Source organism: Anneissia japonica, unplaced genomic scaffold (genome assembly GCF_011630105.1).
Source record: "Anneissia japonica isolate Jap-2015-1 unplaced genomic scaffold, ASM1163010v1 scaffold1302_len1884557_cov193, whole genome shotgun sequence".
Classification (NCBI taxonomy): Eukaryota; Metazoa; Echinodermata; class Crinoidea; order Comatulida; family Comatulidae; genus Anneissia; species Anneissia japonica.
The window spans coordinates 1,085,005-1,095,409 of NW_022736804.1; the positions used below are offsets into that span (position 1 = coordinate 1,085,005).

The window sequence follows — 10,405 nt, forward strand, 5'->3', positions numbered from 1 at the left end:
GGGCAGGGCCCCGTCGGGGAGGGCTCCCCCCCCCTTCACCGTTGGGGAGAAAAAGACAATTCGTCGGGGAGAAAAAAACATTATATGTATTTTCTACGTAGACCCGATTAAATAAGCCGTTGAAACCCCTAAATTGTCAAAATTTTCGGGGGTTTCGCCCCTGGACCGCTTTCTGGACCTTTTAATCGAAACTCGACCACGCCCACTTTTATTTCGTCGGGGAAATCTGACCCCCGTCGGGCAAATCCTGGCGCCACCCCTGTTACAATTGCAATAGCAATGACAGAGGCAAATGCAATGACATTGATGATAATAGTGATGATGACACAACATTCTCTGTGCTAGGGAATTGTTTGTTTACCTCTCACCCAAGTTCGCCCATATAGACCCTGAACGCGGCCCTCCATCTGGTGCCACTAAGACTCCCGATCCGTTACCACAGTCATATTTTGTTTCATAGCTCATGATATTTGGTATCCCATTGTTAGATGGCTATACAGTATCGTTTGTAAAGAATACTTGCCAGAGAGAATTTTATTGGTTGTTAATTGGACGAAAGGAAGCACAGCAATAATCATTTTGATGTACATTAAATTAAACGTTAAAATATAGGTCCAAGTAAAGTCGGTTAACAGTTAAAAATTGAATTTCTAATTTATTTTATCAAATAACATTTGTTTCTTTGAAAATTTTACCGAGCTCCCTTATTGCCGCCAGTTTGTTAATGTATAAAATAGAGACTTTGTGGCCTTACCTATTCTGCACTCTAAAATTCGCAAATTTGTGTAATACCAAAAAAATCTTATGTTAATAGAGGCAGTTTGTAATTGGAATATTGACGATCCGTCCACGTGGTTGAATTCGATGCGTCCAGTTCCATATAGTATTTCGATCTCATCAAGCGGTTTACTGACTTCAAACGGTCCACTTTCAACTTTACCGGTAACCGTGAATACATATTGAGATTTCTCCTCAAATTTAATGTCAATTAAATCGCCATTCGAAATACCTGACGTGAACAAAAAGTGTACATGCTCGGTATCCAAACTCGTAGTAATAACGCTGGAGAGGTTGGCACCATCCGGTAGGTGAATGAAATGGTATAGATGATGTCCACTGTCACAATCTATATAAAAAATGTATAATTAATAAGTGCTGTATTACCCAACTAGGTCTAATGGATCTTTTCAGAGTGTCAGTTCAAACTTTTGAAATAACTGACAACGAATCATAACAGGGCAAGGAGTACGTACCTATACTATAGATACAAGTGTTATCCCACTAACGCACGTGCTTGCATATTACATTCGTTTTTTTTAGGACTTTAGCAAAAAATATCTAAGGGATGGGGCTTAGCGGAATCGTTCATTTTGTAAAACGTAATACATTTTTCTTACAACTAACAAAAAAAAAAAAAAAAAAAAACCTCTGCTGTTTATCATACAACCCTTATACACATCTAGATGTGTATAAGAGACAGCTATATGCCCAGAAATTGCATTCGCACCTAGATGTGTATAAGAGACAGACGCCTGTGTTCCTATTCAGTGTGAGGACAACTGACAAGAAATAAATGGTAAAGCAAAGATTGAGGAAATGGTATGATAACAAATTTAAATAATGAGAGAAACTGATTAAAGAAATAAAAAAAAAAAAATTAATTCGGAATAAACAAAAATGATACGGGCCGAAGATAAAGGCCGGGAACCAAGAACAACATTAAGCATGCATAAAAATGAATAGTCTGATAGTGGGTAAGTCTTTATTTAAACCGTTAATGTGATATTTGGTTCCAAGTATCCATTTCAATTCTTCTTTGCGTCTATAGGAAAGAGAGGAGAAGTTGCAATCGATCAAAATGAATCTGAGTCATTAATGCTATGATGAGGGAGATTGAAGTGACAAGCTAGTGCAAACCAGTGGAGTTGCCAAGTACAGTATGCACTTTCATGTGCACCTCGGAGACAATGAAGGATTAAAGGGAGTGGGGGGGGGCTAAATTTTTCAAAAAAAAAAAAACATTGAGTCTAAGAGTAACATCTGTGAAAGTCGCTCTCTGAGCCACCTCTATTTAAAATTCCTCGATCCACCACTGGGATATATTTACAACACTAGTCTTACTAACTCCCCCTCTCCTAACTTGTGGTTCATTTAACGTTATTTTACATTTTATTTTGCAAAAATGTAAACTTTTATAGGAGAAACCAGCACTAAATTTCACCTCCGATTCAAATACAGTAATCACAAGCAATCCAATAGTCATCGAGAGAACATATAGAAGATTAGGGGGTTGTCTTTTAGTTCTAAGGAGTAGGGTCTTCGAAAAGATGGCAATTATCTTTATTAAGGATGTGATAGTCAGTTTTAAGTTGAGACGCTGGGATGGTAGTCGAGGACGAGGGGGATGCAGTTATTCTCAACTTTATAGGTTTATAAATGAGAAGGGATTGGCGGGAACGGTTGAGGCTTTAGAAACAGCTGAATGAATACATTTAAGGGAATAATCATTATTAAGAAAATGGCTAGTAAGTATGCAAATTTGACCCCGGAAAAATGGCCCCTGAAAAAATAGGACCTAGAAAAATGGCTGGCCCCGGAAAAAATGACTCCAAATGAGGTAGGTAAAAATAACCACAAATGGAGGGGCGGATGCACGATTTGGCGGTAGAGGGAAAGGAGACATTTCGTGGAAATACTACCTGCAGATGGCCGGAAATGACACGTTTGTATAGTAAAATTCATCATCACCATTATTATAGTCAAAGTAAAGCGCCAACAAATTCTCATGATCTTTTATCAGCGATTTTCGGCTTCAACCACAGAGACCTAATTAAATATGTGTGATGTACCACTGAAAATAAAACTTTTTAAATGCTTCAAAATGGAAAAAAAATGAATAATTAAATCAACATAAATCATGCATTTTTAAAAATAAAATGATTTACAGTAGTTTTAAAAAAAGTCGTAAGTCAAAGAAGTTGCCATTTACATTACATTATTCAGTAATTATATAAAAATTAATGAACAGTTAATAGATTTTAAAAAATTATGTAATACATATTTTTTTACTCATTTGACTCAAGGCCTGTAGCATCTTTTTAAACAAAATGTTACTACTAGATCTTAAAAGTTATATTTAAACTAGATTAGATATAAATCAGATTTTATTACTAAAAATAAACTAAAACTTTAATAAACAATGAAGGTGCTCTGTACCTATTTCCTAAAATAAATAATTATTCTCAAATAAACAAGATATAGGCATAAATCATTCCCAAAACACATGGAATACTAAACATCAATTTATGTTGATTTATTGATTTAATATTTGCTATTTTTGCAGAATTTCAATAGTTGGGAAATGTAAAAAAATATCAGTTTCATTATATTATTGGGGGTCATATTTACCCACCTGTCGTTTGGGGCCATTTCTACCGGAGCCATTCTTTAAAGGGCCATATTTTCAGGGATCATTTTTTCCGAGCCATTTTTGCTTACATCATTTAACAAGACACAGTTACAGTATATGAAGCATGTAAAAATTACAAAACTATGCAAGTAGTTTTGTAATTCATGACATCAACATGAATTTTATATGCATTGGTAGACCTAATATCATCGACAAAATCAATGTATCCAAAATGCCGACAGAATCATTTGAATTTTGTGTCATGGTCAGCTAAAAGCAGAGCATAGGCCTAGTTTCTGAAGAAAAATAGTAGTTTCAGGTCAGTAGCCAGGTTACAGAGAACTCTTCTTTGTCCTGCAAACCAATTAGCCAATTAGCCAATACACAATAAAAATTCTTTTCTCTAAACCCAGAGGATGTCTTCTTTCTTTTTTGCTTCACATTAAAAAGTATGATAATTACAATATATTCTGCAAGAAATACGCTGCTTTAAGCCTCGTAAACGCATTTGCCTCTTAGGTGACGCAGACGTCCCTTAACGCTTAACCCAATGCTCAAAACTCCCTTTTGTAGACGCCATGGGCCTGCTAAACACATTTTTGCATAATAATATAATTGATTAATTTAATTAATTTTTATTATTTTAAAAAATGTTCCTACCTGTACTTCCTGCACAAATGGTGATGCAACTCATACAGAGAACGATCAAGACAGAAATTCCTAGCATCGCCATAATTTATTATAAGACGAAACATATCTACCGTACATAACCGAAAACAGAAGATGGATTATTATGCAAATCAATTTAACGTGGCAATTATTTTCTTTTTTGCTCCCAGACGCCTGCACTAACCTGAGAAGTATATCGTAGCTCCATTGTTATCTACATTAAGGATATTTGCATTTATTTATGCCAATTAAAATATCGTAAAATAACAACGGAGGTGTCACACCAAAAAAGAGAATTCATTATTAAAATTACGTTAGTAAAATACAGTGGAAAGTAGCAAGTAATATTCAGTATGTTAGTGAACGGACAGTGTGTGACAACTCCGTTCAATAATTTTGTAGATTTGTGTTAGTGTAAGAATTGTTATTTTAGCATACTGTATCCAATATTTTTATCTGTTTGTGTCAACATCTTTATTTCAAGTTCAAGTTTAAGTATAACATTATTCCAATTCAAATTCACACATCAAAAACAAAAATATAGTACGAACAAATAAGATGGCATATACCAGTAAACATATATTGTTTCCCTTACACCTCGACATCATCACATAAAACCCATCTTAGAAATATCTACACTGGCTCAGTATAAATCAACGCGCTATTTTAAAGTTATTTTTGTTGACTTTCAAGTCACTTAGCTATCATCAACCATACTATTTACTAAATCACCTTACCTACTATATTCCTCTTCGCCATCTTCGTTCGTTCTTCATCTAAAAATATATTGACAGTTCCGTCTCGTTATAAAGGCAAAACAAACACTTTTTAGCCCATTTTTCCTGGAATTCCTTGCCACTTCCAGTTCGCGATTCGTCTAATTTGCATTTTTTTTAAGAAAAATTTTAAAACCTATTTATTATGTTAACTTGCTTTATTTCCTCACATCCTCACGCCTTTGAAAAAAATTGAATTGGCGCTATATAAATAGTTATTTTTTATCCCACTGGTCACCATTCAGGTATATCTGCAACAAGGACAATAAAATGTTCTCTAAAAAGATAGAGGGATTAAAAATAAAATGTATGGAACGTGATAAGAAATAAGAAAACCTGATTAATGCAAAAGACTTGAATCGCTTACGTTGTGATACGGTGATTCTGCTTTAGGGAAAAGTTGCCTAAAAAATTGATGACGTAACCGTATTCTTTATCGTTTTTGTAAGCTTGAGAAAAATCCATATTACAGTATTGGAAATTAGGAAATACACTATAGTGATTAGCTTTCAGACCACTCAAACATGAAGTAGTCTTTAGCTATGACATAATATGGTACTTAAAATGATTAATACCTTTGTATATGTCAATATGATGATGTTAATAATATTGAACTTCATGTAGTAGGCCTACGGGAACTAAACGATAAATTTTGTGAATTTATTTTGTTTCTATGGATACTGTAATTTTGTGTTGTCTAGTGTTCTATCTTACATGATAACATATCGGTTGCTATGTTGATTAAAATTTTATCTATAGTAATTCAAGCTACATTGTCTATCATCAACACATGTTTTTATTCGATCTGTTTTGATATGTGGTGTACACTTAAAATCCATCTCATTTTATAAATCATTATCAACGTGCGTACGTGAGATCTATAGGACTGTTGAAGTGACTTTAATACATGATGTAGGCTTATTTCTGTGTTATTATTTTAAAGATATCAAACATTCGGTATGTAATCAGTTATGACAGAATTAATCAAACCTAGCAAGTTGGGAGAAATGGCTTGTCTTAGAAAATTTACATAGAATATTACAGAATCAACGACACAAAAAATGAAACAGAATTCCCAACAGCGAACTGAATCAAACTAAAGGGTCTTCTAACATTCACATAATTTAATAATATACAAACACCTCAAAAAAAGTTTCAAGATTTGTGATAATAAAAACAGAGAGACAATAAAAGGTTTTTCTAAAAATGTAGACAAGGCAATACAATTATTCTAAAAAGATTTAAAAACGAACTGCCGAAATATAAGAAAAAAGATATTAAGTGTCCAATTGTTAAAAAGTGGTTTGTTTAAAGTAACACATAAGAAGTTTTCAGTCTACTGTACAGAATAATGTTTAAAATTTTTTTTGTCTGTCGAATTGACTCAAATCAAGTAGCGGCACTTTGTGTAATCAAAGAGTAGGCCTAGAGAATTGTAAGAAGTCCGACTGTTCTCATTTTATATATATTCACAATGAAACCTTAAACAAGAAGTATTTCCTATAAAAAACGCCGCAACATCTTTACCGTTGTCTTATGTGTGAATTTTGTTATGTTACTTAAACTTAAATTCCAAAGGGTATAGCATGTAACGAGGTATTCTAATATTATTTTAATTTCATTTCCGATAAATACCATGAAATTTAAATTTACAATTGTGAATAAATTAATAAGGGTATTTTTGTTTAATTTGGTTTTTATTGCCATAAATTAATTCCAAAGTGTTTAGCTTATAACGACATATTTTAATATTATTTTAGTTTCATTTCCGATATAACATGACATTTAAATTACTGTATTGATTGTCTCAAAATCAATCTCATCTCTTCATCTTTTATGTTGTCTTCCCTTGTTAATTTTGCCATCCATGCTTTATGTTTTAAGAGATTTAATACTTAACTAGGCCTACAATTTATTTATATGCCATGAAAATGCTTGCACCTGGGCTGAAACATCAGCCACTTGACAGCCTGTCAACAATGCAATTTGGGGTATAGGCCCCCCGCGACCTCCTGCTGACTACAAGTTCAAAAACTAGAATGAAAACCACTGAGACAAACTGCATTTTTACCATTATTATTATTGTTATTATTATTATTATTATTATTATTATTATTATTATTATTATTATTATTATTATTATTATTATTATTATTATTATTATTATTATTATTAATAATATTAATAATTATTTTTATTATTATTTTATTTATTTTTTTTTATCCCCCTTCCCCATTAGCTTGGCTTCTCTACTTGCTAACTGCCGTCCGTGTGTGGCTATCTTTTACGTGTCGATAGAGCACTGGTACCGTACGGCATTTCGATAATATTTTGAAGAAGTTCCTTGGTTGGGTTGTATCCACGATACCAGCGGCCCCTGTGGACAATTGCAATGATAGGCCTACCTAAATTGACAGCTAGAGATCAATTCCCGCCAGGGACACTTTCTCAGACAATTAATAGGCTAGGCCCGACTCGATCTTTTCATCATAGTTCCTTTATTTGGGCATTGTTTCTATAATTATTTGATTATTTATATTTACTACATTGCTATGCAGAGACATTGGATATATTTAAGAAATATCTTGCAAATTAGACCATGCTTAATTGACCAAAACCCATGTACTATTGCATTATCTAGTTTTTAGTTTTAAGTAGCATTGTTTCTACAATTATTTGATTATTTATATGTACTAAAGTGCTACGCAGCAACATTGATTGTATTACATTGTACCTGTATATATTTAAGAAATATCTCGCTTATTAGAAAACACATTGACCAAAACCCATGTACTATTGCATTATCCAGTTTTTAGTTTTAAGTAGTATTGTTTCTACAATTATTTGATTATTTATATGTACTAAAGTGCTACGCAGCAACATTGATTGTATTACACTGTACCTGTATATATTTAAGAAATATCTCGCTTATTAGAAAATACATTGACCAAAAACCATGTACTACTGCATATATATTTGAGTAGATTTGATTACCGTAGTTCATTATTTGATGGATTATCCAGTGATAACCTCAAATCATATCCAAGTGTTGTAAAAGCGGGGAGCTCGTCTCGTTTTTGGTATCTACGCGTACTGGATACAACTATTCTTTTTCGAAAACTGAAATAATTGCTTCCAGTTTAGAAACGTGTTATAGTTGGGAAACGTGCAATTTTTAGGACTATGATATATATTTACCAACGTTTAAGCAATAGTGCACATTTGTATCATAATGAGTTCATGGAAGATATGAGCCTGGTACGACTGGATAGGGATCTTTTTCAAAATATGAACCAAACTTATGGAACGATTTTAACATCTACAGAGAATCGTATAGCTGAAGAACGGTGTGTTATTGCTGAGGAACACCTGTCTGTTATCGCTGAGGAAGAGCACATGAGTACTCGAAATATTCGAATTATAATATTTTCAGTCTATAAGGTCAACGTATACGTTTCTTCTTTGTGTAATCGTACCTATTGTAAAAATATTATAATTGATATATACTATATATATATATATATATATATATATACATTAAAGATCAGTAAACTTACACTTAGAAAATGATCAGAAAACAAGGAGCGCTAAATCCAAAAATCCAAGAGATCTTAACTCTTCGCAATATGTTGCTAACCTGGCGATATTTATTAATTTATAAAGAGATATTCTTTGACATCTGTAATTTATTTTGTTATCAATAAATTGTGATGATAAATTCGACATTAATAAATTCTTCTTGTATTGTAATCGATATTGAAGAATAGTGTATATATATAATTGCTACGTTGCATAGAAACAGACTTTATAATGATGTTATTTGAGTTATAACATGATTCTGTTGGATATTCTATTTGTGTATCTATACGCATGGTTTCACATAATATTTCTGTGATGTTATGTTCCAAAATATTATATTCATGAGAGTGTTTCATCGAGTTAATTGATCACAACAGCATCAATATACAGACTTTATACATGATGTTAAGAACCAGTTGTAATGAAAAACCACATCGAAACTATGGACTATATAACGTTACAATAAGTACCAAAAATGCATTGTTGCAAACCCCAACAAAGCTATTAATCTTATATTGTAAGAAGATGTAATATTGGTAGAAATGTGTTAATGAAATTCACAGAATTATTGGCATAATATAAACATAGCAAGCATTAAGATGACTAGTTACAGGCGGAACATCAACACCGTTTATAGCGATAGATCCTATATATAAATACTTAACATTACTATATAAGCAAATGGAATAAATTATCTAGTACAAAGTATAAGCATAGTAGCATATAGTGAATATTGTAAAGAGCCAACAATTAGTCAAGGAATAAGACAATTTAAACTTACAACATGTAAGTATCATAGTGACGCATAAGTCGCAGGAAAAACGTAGATACTATTTCATAAAAGAATGTTCGCTCATAAAGCCTAAATCTTTGTTTAAATCATTATTATGAGATTTGAGACCGAGGATCCAACGAATCTCAGCACATCTACTAGCATTGGCCGATTTGAAATCGTTACATACGATTAAAGAGCACAAATCACTGATATAATGGTTTAGTGAATTAAAGTGGTCAGCAACAGGGAAACACTTTGATAGAGTTTCTTACTGATTCATTGAATAATTTTTGGCTCTTTACAATATTCACTCCTTACTATGCTTACTATATATTTTATGTTCCGTAACACGTCTACCTCTGTCATACACCAAGTGTTTTTTGGTTGCCCGACAGCCACACAACCCAACACAAATATTAAAGGCTAAGATGGGATTGGAGCGGGAAATCATTGAAGATGAATATTCTTATCAGCGGGATGCTGAGTTGTAGCTTGAAGAAGAAAGGCAATGGTACATAAAATAAAACAATGTGTGTACATTATAATATTGTTCATTATTAACGGTAGGGTAAAATTTACATTTTTGTTCACCGTTTTGTGGAGGACTGGTAGTTATGATTTGTGTTCTTGAGTAGATGTTGTAATCACATCAGTGCGGCTGTATTCACTTATAGTCTGAGACAGGTGTAATAAACAGCACTTTGGGGTCGTCAGTTTGGAGTAACTGTGGGTTGCGAACCTGATTCGTTAGCAAAATCGAGAGGGAGGCGGTCAAATAGTCTTTTCCTAACTATGAATGCATTTCCTATATTCTGGTACTTGACACTACAATTTTGTTAGTTATATATATATTATATTTTTTAAAATTAGTTTGGTTTTGATTTTAACACCTATGCGGGGCTAGAAAATCTTTAAAAAGCTTTAAAAAGCGCTTCTAAACTTACAAATAAGTTTTAAGGTATGAACAGGGAACAGTTAAAACTGTTCCCTGGTATGATAAGTGATACTGTTTTTTCTTTCATTGATCTTGTGTTAACTACTTCTTTAGACAATTATGTTTTAACGATACATTTTAAAATTCTTCATACATAGATCTATACATATTTTTTTCTTCAGATTTTGTTTTCTTCAATGACGAAATAATGATGTTTATTTACCACTTTAAATACTCTGTTTATATTGGTAATATATTATGAT

At 32.6% G+C, this 10,405-nt stretch overlaps 1 protein-coding gene and 1 long non-coding RNA gene across 2 annotated transcripts in view; both read right to left on the minus strand.

Moving 5' to 3' along the window:
* LOC117116860 overlaps window positions 1-828 on the minus strand; it is a 4,272-nt gene extending 3,444 nt beyond the window's left edge. Inside the window, exon 1 of the mRNA XM_033260961.1 lies at window positions 755-828. The gene's annotated coding sequence lies outside the window, so the exon portion shown is untranslated. The remainder of the gene's footprint in view (window positions 1-754) is intronic.
* A 48-nt stretch (window positions 829-876) lies between these two features.
* Window positions 877-8,467, minus strand: LOC117116882. Its single transcript, XR_004446834.1, has 3 exons — window positions 8,412-8,467; window positions 4,070-4,166; window positions 877-1,126 (listed from the first exon to the last, which is right to left on the minus strand). It is a non-coding gene; the product is annotated as an uncharacterized LOC117116882 (long non-coding RNA).
* Between the last annotated feature and the right edge of the window lie 1,938 nt (window positions 8,468-10,405).